Source organism: Chamaea fasciata, unplaced genomic scaffold, assembly GCF_029207755.1.
Source record: "Chamaea fasciata isolate MVZ Bird 193981 ecotype frontalis unplaced genomic scaffold, bChaFas1.0.hap1 SCAF_14, whole genome shotgun sequence".
Lineage (NCBI taxonomy): Eukaryota > Metazoa > Chordata > Aves > Passeriformes > Sylviidae > Chamaea > Chamaea fasciata.
In genome coordinates this window covers 1,189,496-1,203,513 of record NW_027094099.1, presented here as the reverse complement: position 1 = coordinate 1,203,513, position 14,018 = coordinate 1,189,496, and positions in this window count along the sequence as shown.

Here is a 14,018-nt window from a genome sequence, read left to right as displayed (position 1 = left end):
TCAACCTTGCAGTTGGCTAATTTTTCTCCCTTCCAAGTAATTAGCCAAAAACTGTGTTTCTGAGGCAAATGCATGTGGCCAGTGGAGTTCAGGATTTTATTCCAGGAGCAGCTGGGCTTGCAGCAGGTGTGGCAGGTGCACACCTGGGCGAGGCTGCTGCCCCACATCCCAGCTGCAGGACCTGCCAGTGCTCCGGGCACTGCCCCACCTCCCACCTCTGGCATTTGTCCCAGCAGCCTCACCACGGCTGGCACTGCTTCAGCTCCATCTGGACAAGTGGCAGCAAGAGCCCAAAAATAAACTGGCCACCAGTGGCTGCTCTTGATTGAACCGGTGTCTTGTAAGGCCTGCTTGGAGAGAAGTGACTTGGCACGTTAATGACAATGGCCACACTGGGGACAACCCTTGGCATGTAAGGAGCTGAGCCAAAGTCAGAAATTTCCCTAGAGTGGACAGGGTTTAAATGACCTGCTGTGAAGGAATAAAATTACTCTTAAGTCAAATTTTTCCATGCAGTGACAAAGCAGGAGGATGCCTCCAAGGCAGTCGTCTGCGGTGGAATTCATTGTGTCTGATCTGTTACCTTGAAGCATCCGACCTGATGGAGGGTCTGTGGGAAACAGATGGGATAATGTGCATCTTCCACAGTCCTGCAGACACACTTCAGTGGCACTGAGATCAAACAGCTCAATTTTGTACCCAGATTTGACAGGCAGCAATGGTAGCTGCAGATGCTAATTTATTAGCATAGAACAGATGACACCGTGTACGTCGGAGCAGCGCCACGCTTCAGTCACGCTGCTCACAAATACTCTTGAAAGAAAATATAAAAAAACCCCAAAAACCAGCCTGCAGGCTCTGTTCTCCCCACAGTCACAGTGGCTTTGCACAGGTATGTCATCAGTCTCAATTTTCAGAATTAGGTGAAGTGTAACTACTACCTGCGGTTCACATTTATTCCTTAGACACCGTTTGAAAGCCTTTCAAAAACAGTTTAAGCTATTGTCCTCGGCCTTTTGAAAAGTACAAAGCTAGCAGACTCCAAAGGTGTCAGTAAATACACAACACGTTTAACAGCCTGACAGATACTTTGGCGTTGCTAGAGTAATCCCTGATCACTTCAACAAAGTGCCATGGACTTAAGCTAAACAGAGTTAGATTATGCCATTTGTCAGTGGCAATCATCACTGCAGGGAAAAGATATGCAAAAGTAAACTGAATCCTTGTCAAGACATGATAATTATACTAGTTTAACTAAAATCTGTTTGAAATTAATTTAGTTCTGTTAGTGCAAACTCTCTTGTGGGTGTCCTGAAGCAGTCGCAGTCTGGTGTTCTCATTTCAGCTTGTGCCAGACATGAACACAAGTGGAACAGATGCCTGGTTTCAGTTGATGCAAAAATGTCTGTATCAGATTCTTCAGAAATCCAGCCAATATTCTATATTCAATATTCAGCTAGGTTCTACATGATAAACCTTTCTTTTGTAGAAAGCCTCCCTGCATCTCTTGAGCTCTGCAGCTGCTGTTTTTGCCCCAGTTAATGAGCTTCTGTGGTGCCCCACAGGAATCACACCATCCTCCTTACCCAGGGGTACTTTTAACCAGGCTCAGATGGAAGCAGCTCTCAAGGCAAACTGCTCCAGTGAAGTATTTGCCACAAGCTACCTACTCTGCTGAGAGAGGCTGTAGTTTCAATTCTGAGCTAAGACTTGTAGCTCTGTGGAGAAAGATACACATTAAAACACAGTGCTGGGCCTTCAAATCTCCTGCACTGGGTGCTGCTGCTGCTGCTGCTGCTGTCTCAGGAGGCAGCACTAGAGCCTGGTGCTTAGCCCACCCCCATGGAAGATGGGGGCAGGCTTCTTACCATCAGTTCAGTGCTTCAAAATGAGCAAAAAGGCATTGTCTGCCAAACAGACACCAGGGGAGTCACTGGGAGAGCAGCTTGGAGGCTCTGAAGTAGATTTGCTTCTGTAAAATCAGAGAACTCAAAGTAATAGCTGCTGAAGGTGCATTTGCTCCTACATCTCCTCACCCTTTGTTTTGTTGTCATTAGGGTGATATTTTTGTTACATTGAAGCTGGCAGACTCAGGACATGTATAGAAGGAAGCACTGGAAGTAGCAGACAATAATTTAAGACAAAATCACAAAACTCTATTTCTTTTCCTCCAAAAAGAGAAGGATCAGGAATAGGGAGGTTCATTGCTCAGGCATTTGCCTCTGTCTGCTCTTTTCGGTACCAGCTCTAGTTGAACAGATCCACAGAAAGCTCCTTTCCCCAGCTGTTGCCTGGTGTTTCACGGGTGCTGGGAGGAGCCCATGCTCCCCTGCACAGCACAGTGAGAGACAGGACAGCCCCAGGGACACAACCTGTGCCAAGTGGGGCTGGGGGGCAGTTACAGATCTCATGTCAGATGCCAGGGTTTGCCTGATTTCAGTGGTCCAGATAAACTGCCGTGAATAGCAGATTAACCTTAAAGAAATATGAAATCCCTGCAGTGTATCTACAAGAAGCAAGCTATTAACTCTGCACCTCTCCAAAGTGCAGAAGGACATAAATGTTCTTCTAAAGAAAATGAAGAATTAAATCAAGGTAATAAAATTCTCCTGGTTCCTACATGGGCACTAAATTTGAATCAAGTTACTGTTGGAAATGGGCCAGTAGTCTGCCCATGTACCACCACCACTGCAACCATCAAAAGAAAAGGAACTTCCCATAACCTGTGAGCCAGTCATGCAGCTTCTCTTGGCCAGGGAAGAAAGTCTCCTTTGAAACTTTTTTCCATTTACATTACTGAGAAAAAAGGTTTTATGCTCTGCCATATTAATCCTTCACCTTCTGTATTTGTGTTTGCACAGGAGTTACTGCTGAAGCTGCAATCACAGAACACCAGGGTGTGCTTCAGCTCCAAACAAGAAGGTGCAACAGGAAGTCAGAAGAGGTTGTTGGATGCTGCATGACAGATGTTTGAATGGCATTAGCTACAAATATTTAAATACCATCCAGACCCAGAACTTCACGTTCCCTGGCCCTTTTGCAGCAGTGAACTGTTCAAATAATTTCCCTGTGGCAGGAAGCATTTCTCCCTGAACCTTGGAGTCTCAACATCTCCTTCCATAGGAACTGCAGCACTCAGTTCTGATCTTTTCCTTGCTGTGTGTGAGACCTTTTTTGTTGTTGGTTTTTGAGGTGATTCGGCTCAGACTGCGGGGCTAGGAGTAAGGGTGTCAGCATTCTGTAGAAGTGGCAGAGTGTATTTCATCTACAGCCCATCAGCACCCCATTTGCTTGTCCTGGGCAGATATGTCCGTGCCTAGAATCTTGACTTGAAAATTCTGGACATTCACAGAAGAATATTTAGTTTATTTTTTACTAGGAACTAACCTGTGTTCATCCAACTCAACATTGCCTTTGGCGTTTTTGTCTGGGTTTGGTTTGGTTTTTTTTAATAATTCAAATCCATCTGGAGTCTTTTACAACTTTCTGCAATTTAAGCTAATCTTGCACAGATTTCACTTTGTGATTAATTACTTCTTCCTGCAAATCACCAATTGGGAACACTGAGCTAAGACTATTTCTTAGGCACCGCTGTCTGTCTTCCCTAAAGAATTTGTACTTGTTTCATTGGTTTTGGTTTCTGTCACAATTAAAAGGGTTTTCTTTTTCTTCACTCACCAGAAGTACAATAAAAATACAGTGCGAGTTTTGTGCTGATCCTAAAGCACTTTACAAGAAGAGATTAATTGCTGTGCTGCAGATCCAGGAAGTGATGGACAGCATGGCAAAGGAGTGTATAAAAAAGACACAGCAAGCCATTTGGTGGCAATAGTATGCAGGAATCCAGGGCCTATTCATCTCCTACACTATTTCTGTTTGCATTCTGTTCACCACTGACTCACAACTATCTGTCATGACTTGACAGATTCCATCAATTAAATTACTGCAGAATGATTTTTATAGAATTATCAATTTGTTTTGTCAGGTTTAATAACAGTTCCTCAAATACAAAAGTAACAAGATTACAGTCCTAAAAGAAAGGGATTCCAAGCTATAGTACTGGAGTCCCAGGTGAAGCTGCTCTGACACCCATTCCAGGTCCAATATCCATCTAGACTGAGACTAGTGTCCTCTGTCACTCCATCCTCTTCTGTCTCCCAGGGAGGTGTCAATATCTCTGGTTTGCAGAAGGCAAATGCTGCTTTGGAGCATCTTTCCCACTTGGACCAGCCTAATTCCCAGGTATTGCTGAGCAGCCTTTCTTACAAAGAGGACATTGGGAATGAGCCTCATTAACATGGAGTCCAGTGGTCAAACGCCTTGGCACCCTGTCAGAAACAGGAGTAACAGTCCCTGCATTTCTTAACTCCCAAATCTGCTGCATTATTATGCTGATGGCTTCAAGCAGTCTCTGCTGGAAGCTTCAAAGGCCCTTGTGTGATGAGCACGTTCAGTTCATACCACCCCCAGAGGTCCTTTCTGAGCTGGCATGACACCTTTCATCACCACATCCGTGTAAAATACACTGAACAGAGCCCCAGTGAACTTGGGCAGAGAGTTACAGCACATTGAAGAATGTCAGTTCTCCCTTTTGCTATTGGGGACCTCACAAACAGCAAACTGTCAAGGCTCTTTCTTCTGCTGTAGCCAAAAGGTGTCTCTGTAACAGCTTGGGACCCCTTGAACTGTGCTGGGTACCCTTCCAATATTGCTGCCCTGGAAAAATGCCATCTGCTGAGCAGCACACCGTTCAAGGCATCGGGTGCAGGGAGAGGGGGAGGCAGGTGGAAAATAACAGTCCAGGTCTCCATTGGAACTACTGGCTTACTAGAAGGGCTGTCATTACAGCACTATGGCCAACGTGACAAGGAAAGATAGTGGACAACAAACTACCTGCTCCAGATACTGACCCAAGGCGGTGTTTGTAAGAAAATGAGAGATGCAGCACTGTCCCTTCAAAGTATGTCCCTGTCACCACTGTCAGACCTGGCAGTCCTGCAGCTGGCAGCTCTCAGTCTCCAGGGACAATCAGAGAACTGGCCAGGGAGCCTGACTGGGGACTTTCCCAGCAGCTGCTATGAGGCAACTGCAGAGCTGCTCCACACTGCTCCGTGCACGGCCCGGATTTAGCTGCGCATCACAAGTTTTCCTGCCAGACAACAAGGGGTTTACCAACATCTTTCCCATAAAAAGGCTACTGGGCAGGCAAACGGTGTCTACCTCCACTGAGAAAGAGAGGGTTGCCAGAGCTCAGTGCAGCTGTGCCTGCCTAATACCTCTAAGCATCTAACCTCCAAATCCCATTAGTAAGTTTAAATAAGTCTAAGGGGAAAAGATGTCAGATTTACCACAGACCTGACTCTGGAGTACTCTCCCTGCTGGGCTGAGCCTGTCACCCATGGCTGACATCACTGGCTGTGCATCTTAGAGGCTTGAACCGATAATAATCACCAGCAAAAGTAACTTTTCCATAATACTTTCTTTAATGTTGCCTGCCTTTGTAGGGCTCTCTTCTCTTATCCTTCTTCCTCTATTTTTTTCTCCTTTGATTGTTTTCCAAATTTTCCCTGTTAGTTATTAACTAAATGCCAACTCATTGTGTACTTAGTAATCAGATTATCTGCTAATACCTGCCTAAAGCAGTCACCACTGATTAAAGAAAGAGTAGTCATTATGTTATTTTTAATACAAATTATTTATATTTTTAATACAAATTATTATCCTGAGGCCGAGATTGAATTAAAGCAGAAATCAAATTAATGAGGGATTGAATTAAATTAGAAACATCTGATTGCAATATTTCCTACATCTCCAAACTGCCAAGAGAAGACAGTGGTGTGGCTGTGAATTTATGTTATTTCATGCAAAGGTACGAACAGCTTGTTCTAACTGCATCTGAGAAGTGTGCCTTTCCATGGATAGAGCTGGGTAAGTGCTCAAAATCCACAGCAATTTTGGAAGAGCATAAAATGTAATAGCAAAAGATTATATCAGAACATGAGCCAAAAAAAAAAAAATCTCCAATTCCTTGTTTCACACAATGCAGGCCAGATTTCCAGGTGCCCTGGTCACCCACTGCCTCCCCCAGACGTGATCCCTGCGGCAGGAACTGCAGACAGGGGAGGAGCACACAGCCCCTGAAAGGAAACCTTGGGGCCACCTTCTGGATGCAGGCAAATTGAATACATTCCTCCAGTTATTAAGATTTCTTTTGAATAATTTTATCTTTTCCACCCTCCCTGAAGTGTCTTAATGAGGGATATGATGTGAAAGCACTTCCCTAGCTTCTAATTTGGATACATTTATTAGTTCTAAATAGCACAGGGAACGAAGATTTCAAGCTTGCTCTCTACAGGGAACAATCAGTGGGCTCAGGACGTTGTCTGAACTGAACTGAGCTCCTCAGTTTTATAAGTGATCTTTCTAATCCTCCTTCCTATCCTACTAATCATCAACAATCCCATTGCTATTCCTGCCCGGAGTCTGACTTCATCACAGCAGCACTTGTGTTGCCCTGCATTTCAGTCACTTTACTGAGACCCTAAACTGCTTGTGAAAAGTGCTTTAACTGACTTGATTGTTTACCTCCCAATCATAAATGCTAATTACAGAGCTGAGAAGATTGGTTTGTCTTTATTGCCATACTTCCACATAGAAATATAGAATTTTTTTATTATTATTTCAATGAATTTCCTTTATACTTTGATCCAGTGAGTGCAGAGGACAGATTATTCCTCCCAGTGTGAGAGACTGCTTCACAGAAGCAGCAAGCCAATCAAGAGAAAAATCTTGGCAGTATGAAGTTGTGACCTAATTCTATCCTTCACTGCATTTCCTTCTCTCTCCAAAACATCCAAAGTTCAAAACAGCTGTCCTTATAGAGAACAGTTCTTCTCTCTACTCAAATAGGTCACTTACAGAATGAGGCCATAACTGCACATAACCCCCTCACAAACCAGAGTGCTTCCCTGAGCCATGCGTGGCCAGGTTCTGGGATGCTCCACATCTCTGGAGAAGGCCTTCCTTGTGGGAAATGCAGCTGTGTTGTACATCCAAGACAGAATGACTTTTCCCTGCAGATTTTAAAAATCAATTGCAATTACAGTCAGAACAACTGCCCAAGTTGAGTGTGCAGCTCCCCGGATTTCAGAGTCAGAGAATCCCCCTGCATGTGGCAGATCCCTGCGCAAGGAGGCTCCATGCGGGATGGAGATGTGCATTTTGCAAAGGTGCATCTTTTGGTCTCTGGAGGTCTGAGTGTAAATGAAGGAAGTTCCACTCCAGGCCACAAAGCGAGGCTGGTTCAGGACAGCTGAGCCCTGTTTGTGGCATGTGAAGGAAGGACAGGAAAGGAGCAGCTGTACCATGTTCTTAAGGTGGGTGCTGTTTGCGGTGAACCAGCATGACCAGGAGCCTCAGAACATCTAAATTGTTAGGTGACAACTATAAAAATTCAGAAGTTAGAAGTGCTTCATAAAAAAGCAGCAGACCAACCTCCACGGTTGGAGGTACTGAGGTTCAGTGGCTGGACACCCTGCAGACATTTGCCTCATAAATCCTCACAAATCCAGCACAGTCAGGACTGGCCTTATTAGTGTGTTTCAGAGGGACTGTTATCACAGCTGGAAATTTCCAACAATCGTTCGCTTCTCTTTTCACTCTGTTTCATTGGTGTTTGTTTGGTTTTTACCAAACTGAATCAATAACAGTAGTGTAGCATGTTCTCCCTATTTCTTATATATAAATATAATTTAAAGGCCTGAACTAATGTATGCCATGTCTTTCACTACAGAGAAGTTCCCAAGGGACTAAACAACAAAAAATTAAGATTAAAATATGAGCTTTCAAATGATGAAACATGTATATCATCAATGGTTTACAGAGCAACTAACTGGCTTCTGTATTTACACTAGGGTTCACCCTTATCGAATTCAATCTCAGTATAAAGCTACATTTTAACATTCAGCAAGTCCTGTATCCTTCCAAAATATCCCTGCAGCCTCCTTGCAGGTTTCATAGTCATGCAAGTTCATCAGAAAGCAAAGGTCTTTGGATGCTGTGGGAAGGAGACTCGAAGCAATGCAGTATCACTGTCAAATGTGTGATCTCTGGCCCTCAACCTTCCCATCCTGCTCAAACACAGACACCTGTCTGCTGCAGCAGAACAGGGCATCAACTAAACTGCGGGCACTTCTTTCTTTTTCACATACAACACTACTGATTTTGTAACCAGTCTACTGTGCTAAATTATAAGAAACTGTTCTCTAAGGAATTAAAAAAGTTGCCACATGAAAAAAAGAGCCTTAGTAGCGCATTTCATTCCTGAAGTATTTGTGTGATTACTGCTGGAAGAAGCTGGAGAATTAAGCTTCAAATCTTTTTACTTGCTCTATGCTTACAGGAAAACTAAACCTCTCGAAGTCTAGCTGTTTCTGTAACAAGACTGCTCAAAATCCCTGTATCCACTAATAGTTAAGGCACCCAAGAATGATGCTTACAACTGGATCATCCAGTTCATTGGTTTTGTGGAAGTACACACCAATAACCACCACCCCCCACGGCCCACAGCCAAATGGCCAGGCAGACACGTTTCTCCTGGGTTTGTTCTGTAGCAGTGACTGTGGCATTCCCAGGACAGAGTGGAACAGTGACAGCAGCAGTGAAAGGCACAGACTGAGTGGATGTGTCAGCCAGGCAGGAAGAGGGGCAGCCAAGAGAGGCTGGGCGCCAGGCAGTCACCTCCGTGCTTGCTGCCCGCTCCCGAGGCTGGGGCTGGAACAGGGCGCCTTGTCCCGGGAGCCCTTCCTGGGCAGAAGGAAAGCGTGAGGAGGAGGCCACAGCACCGGCACACAAACCCTCCTGCTCCTCTGCACAGCTAACGGGGACGGCAGCCAAAGCCTGGGCACAGCGATGAAAGCACATCTGTGAGGAAGCTGTGTCTGGCAGGGAGGAGCTCTGCTGGGGGATATCGGCTGCCCCGCTGCCTGCGATGTGGCAAGGTACGTCAATCCCTGCCTTGGGATCCTGCTGTGCACAAGTCACCAGATGGTGCTCTACATACAGACTTGAAAGTTCTTTATCTTAATGTGGGAACTTCTGTGGCCTTTGAGGAAATAACGATGGTATTTTCGTGAAGCCTTTCCTTTAAAGTTTAATTTGCATCTTAGTCTTTTCATCTCAAATAGGCTTTTTTTTTTTTTGTGAAGCTGTTTATTCAGGACAGCTTTGGTGCTGGGATTTTTGAGATAGGATTTACAGGCATGAGGCTTCCATCCAGGTCTGCCAAAAATATGAGAGTAAAATATAAGCTGCAATAAGAAAATGTTTAGGCGTGTGATTTTTACATCACTTTTTTCGCCTGCAATGGGAAACAAATAGACAGAATCTTCGGCATCCCGGTGGATATGACATCATAGAAGTGGTACCATGTTAGAAAAGAAATCTGAGGATGTGGTGAGGATGAAATAGTAGGCAGAAGGCTTTTCAGATTAAAATAGCTACGGCATAGTAGAGCATTCTTATCTTCTAGAAATATAATGCCAAGTGTATCCCAATCCTACTCATCTTCCCTTGGAAATCCTATACCCATCCTGCTTCAAAGAGTAGTTTTAAGATAATAACAGAAATACTGAGACTATGGATGCCTCTTTTTCTGTTTCATCACCTCTAAAAAGAGGATTCATCTCATTAAAGGACATATCAGAAGTCACGTGCACTACGACCCTGAGGGTCAGGGCAACAGCAATTTATTAGAACACGCATTTGATCGTCCCCTTGAAATGCTGGGAAGCGCCCAGGAGATGGCAGCAAATGGCACTGCGGGGGTAGGAGCCTCCGGGGAGCCCGCCAGGAGCTCAAACCAGCGCCCGATTCCCCATTACCGCCGGCTTTATCCTCTACCCAGCACCAACTCGACTCATTAATTTTGTTCTTTGCGGAGAGGCAGAGAGAACAAAGCCACGGGAGACTTTCACAATGTTGCGCTCAATCGGTGTGAAACATTGTAAAAACATAGTAGCACTTTAAAGTAACTTGTCATGTTCATAAAATTTATAATTACTCGAATCATTTATTTCCCTACATGAAGGCTATTAAAAATAGTTTCAGGGGCAGCGCAATTTGTTATGAAATGAAGGTCAATCTCATTAGATCACTGTAGCAGGGATCCTAATAATATCCTGGCAGAAACGAGGTATCTCATTACAGAAGTTGTATTTTGTTTGAAATATTAGGTCGTCATTAACTGAGCACTAAAATGCACATAATACTGGATGACATAAATTATTCCCCTGAAAAACTGCCACACAGAGAAGGGGTAAAACAACGATGAGGGTACAATACAAAGCTTAACATTTTCTATCTTTTCTAGATGGATTCACCTACTTAATATCAATTTGGTTTGCTGCTGCTTCTGGATACTAAGCCACAGTTGGGTTGCTGGAATTACACAGAGAGCTGGTGTCAGACTGTGACATTGCTACAACCAGTAAGAAAGAAGTTTAATTTCCCTTGTAACAGCTGAGTAAGCTGCCATCCAGGAAATACCAACATTTAAAAGGAAAGAAATTTAAACCAGAGAGAGTCCAGAAGTAAACATTGCTTTCACAAATCCAAGAGAAGGAGTTACTTTCCCTTTAATTATCTTTACCCATTTGGAAAGTACCAATTGGTTTTTCTAGGCCTTTCATTCTACTGGAACCACAGCTGAAGGTATAGATGTGTTTAAATGCTTCTCTGGAGCTGTATCACAGCATTTAACACCTGGCAGGATCATGCTGAGCATCTGCTCCAAGGCAGTCAACAGTAGCCAGAAAGGTGTCACAGATTATCCGTGGGAGGGAGCTCAACAGTTCCAGGACCCTGCTTTCCAGAGGCTTCAGACACCCATGGTATCAACTAAAGACCCCAACAAACCTGTGAGGTACATCAGCAGCCTCAGCAAACTGTGAGGAAAGCAGAAGATTTCCTAGCATCATAAAGAGGATCCAGGAAAGGTTCTCCGTCAATGGAGTGTGTGCTGGAACAGCAAACAGCCCTTTCCTTTCAGCAGAACAGGTTTAACCGCGGGTACACTGCAGAGGCTGCGGTTAGGAGGTGTGTACAAACATGGACACAACCTGGAGCAGCTCACAGCAGCTGCAGATGGCACCCAGAGAACACTTTGGCAGTGCTGTTTTGCAGAAGCAAAGGCAGCCCTGCTGCTTTGTGACTATAGCTCGGGCTTTTTTAAAATTCCCAACTGGAAACTGGAATTTAAAAAACAAAAAAAAATTTATCAAATTTCTAGACAGAAAACTGCTAATTACAAGAATGAAATATTTTAATTGTATTTTCAGCTGCAGATTATGTAATGAACTCAGACTGTAGTGATCAGCATCTGAGGCAGCGAGGCCCCGCCACACCTTAGAAAGACACCCCATGTCTCTGTGCCCCTCAAGCCACGTCCCCAGGGTGTGCCACCACGTCACCAAAATGAAGTCCTACCCATCATGTAACAGGGACACAAGGACATGCAAGTCGGATGACAAGCCCACATCATGCAGTACTTGCACAGGAAGTCTGGTTTTTTTTAATTGGACTTACTGCCTGTCACCGGCTTACTATATTTACATCAGCTTTAAAGTTTTCTTTTTTCATCAGTTTTCTTTGTGAAACACTTTCTTAGTAGGTAAAACACAAACATAAATAGCTACAGTGAGAGTATTGTGAATTGGCTTGAAGTGGGTGCTGCAAAAGGGAAAAGGCAACACAGGAATACAGGGCATGTGCAAGAACAGGCACGGCCCTGTCCAAAGAGCACAAAAGCTTATAGAAAATGACCTTAACAGCTGAATTTTGAACAAAGAACCAGCAAATGAACAGCAAGTGATGATCAGGTAAGGTAAAACACTTTAGGGTTCTCTGAGGGTGACATCTCAAGAGCATTTCTGCTGACAGCAAATAGAAGTCCACACCTGCCCACTGTTCATTTCTGCCTATGCATGTCCCTGACAGGTAGGCCGGTGCACATTCTCCTGAGGATCATCCGGTGAACAGACTGGATAAAAATCCAGGTTAAAAATACAACCTCCTTTTGCCTGAGTTATTTTTTTCCCCTAATCTGCTGCCACCACTTGGTCTCCATGGTTACACAAATACTTCTAGTGGTACCTTTGCTACTGTCATGCCAAGAAGGGTTAGGGGGAATGGAGAAGCCAGCAGAAAGCTGCTGAAGCTGACACTGCAGCACAAAGGGAAATCTCATCACAGGATGCTCTGAGAGTTCACAAAGCTTTCCTTTCCGGCAGGTCTGATTTAAGAGGTCCCCTCACCCCAGTCCCCTCCTCAGCAGTGGCCAGCTGCTTGTGAATAAAAGTGTCACCCTCTCCTCCAACAGTGCCTTGGTGCAGCGGAGAGGATGTCAGGCAGGGCACACTGGAGGCATTAGGAGCAGCTCTGTCGCCACGGGAGAAGCCATGGAACACAGAGGCCATTTCCCAGGATACAAACCCTGAAAACTGGGCTGACTGGAGCTGGCAGAGAACTCATGCAGGAAATGTAAAGCTGAGGGAGTGAGGAGGGAGAAGGTGCTATTTGCAGTCTGATCTAAAAGACTCCAAAGAACAGAATGGACAGTGCCATGATGTCTCACTTTTTCTCACAGCATAAAATGGATGAACTACACAGATTCAGCTCCTCTCCAGCATCAGAATAGACTTGGAGGCCAAACCACACCTATTTCTTCACAAAAACAATGCAAATGCACCTCTGGGGAAACTGTCAATGCCAGTGACACGTTTCTAAACAGAACTTCTCATATCTTGTTTTTTGAACCAATACATCAGTCCTTTGGATCTATATGCAGAATTGTTTTAGAGTTTGTCTAACATCAGACTTTTAGCTCCAAACTGTTTTTCTGTGGTGCTTCTCAAATCTGAAAGGTCACCCTCCAGCATGCCAACCCTTATCATGACACAATGACTGCTATCAAATATAAATATAGAAATAAATACAGAATAGATTAGAGGACACAAACATCTTTTATGTATTTGAACAAGGATATATTATCATATCCGTTCATGAAAATTGTATTTAAATGCAGTATATATAAGTCTTTATTATTAAAAATTGCATTTAATGTAGGTTAAGTCAGATGATAAAGATGCAAAGAAAAGATAATGAACTAATCTCAACCTATTTTTTCCCCTTCCTTAGTCATGAAGAGTGTTTCTCATTCCTTTTACATCCCTTCAGTGGCAATAAAATGGACCTTGCTTGCAATATTTGATCATTACCAAGAAGTTCACAGTGCTCAAGGCCATCAGAAAGTGAAGAAATGCACAGTGACTCCTGTGAGATCATTTACTCCTAGCGAAGAGCAATTAATGGATTGCAAGTCATGACTGGCATTCCTGGGAACCACAATATCAGGTGGGTGGGATCAAAGTGGTAAGAGATGTCTCCTGCTCCAGAACACGTGAAAGACTGGATTTCACCACTGCTGCCCTTCCTACTTTACACTGACAGTGCCACTTCCCCCCTCTATTCACTGCTTTACAATACTCTGATATGGGTGTTCTCATTTTCTAACTGCACTTCAAATGTTGAAAAGATTGACTGGGAAAATGTTTGTCAGGTAATCAGTCATTTTTTACTATGCATCCTTCAGTGTTCATGGACCTTTACAGGCTATTACACACTTCAAAGAAGCTTATGAGTACCTCCTCAGGAGCTGGAGAAAAAGCATGAGAATATTCTTTACTACCTAATTCATTCAAATGTACTTAACTCGTTTTTATAACATTTGCTAAATTGTTTGTCCCAAAAGCAAGAATACACTTTCACGTTTGTAATGCATGCCTGCAAATGAAAATTACTTCTGCTGTGGAAGTTTCCACAGGTGATGAGTGATTTATGACAGTCCAGACCCAACTGCACCAATGCAAAGTGCACTGTGCCCACAGAATTTAACTCCTGGTGTTTAAAAAATCTGAGAGTTGAATCAGGCTTAATTAAACTGAAGATCAAACTACATCATT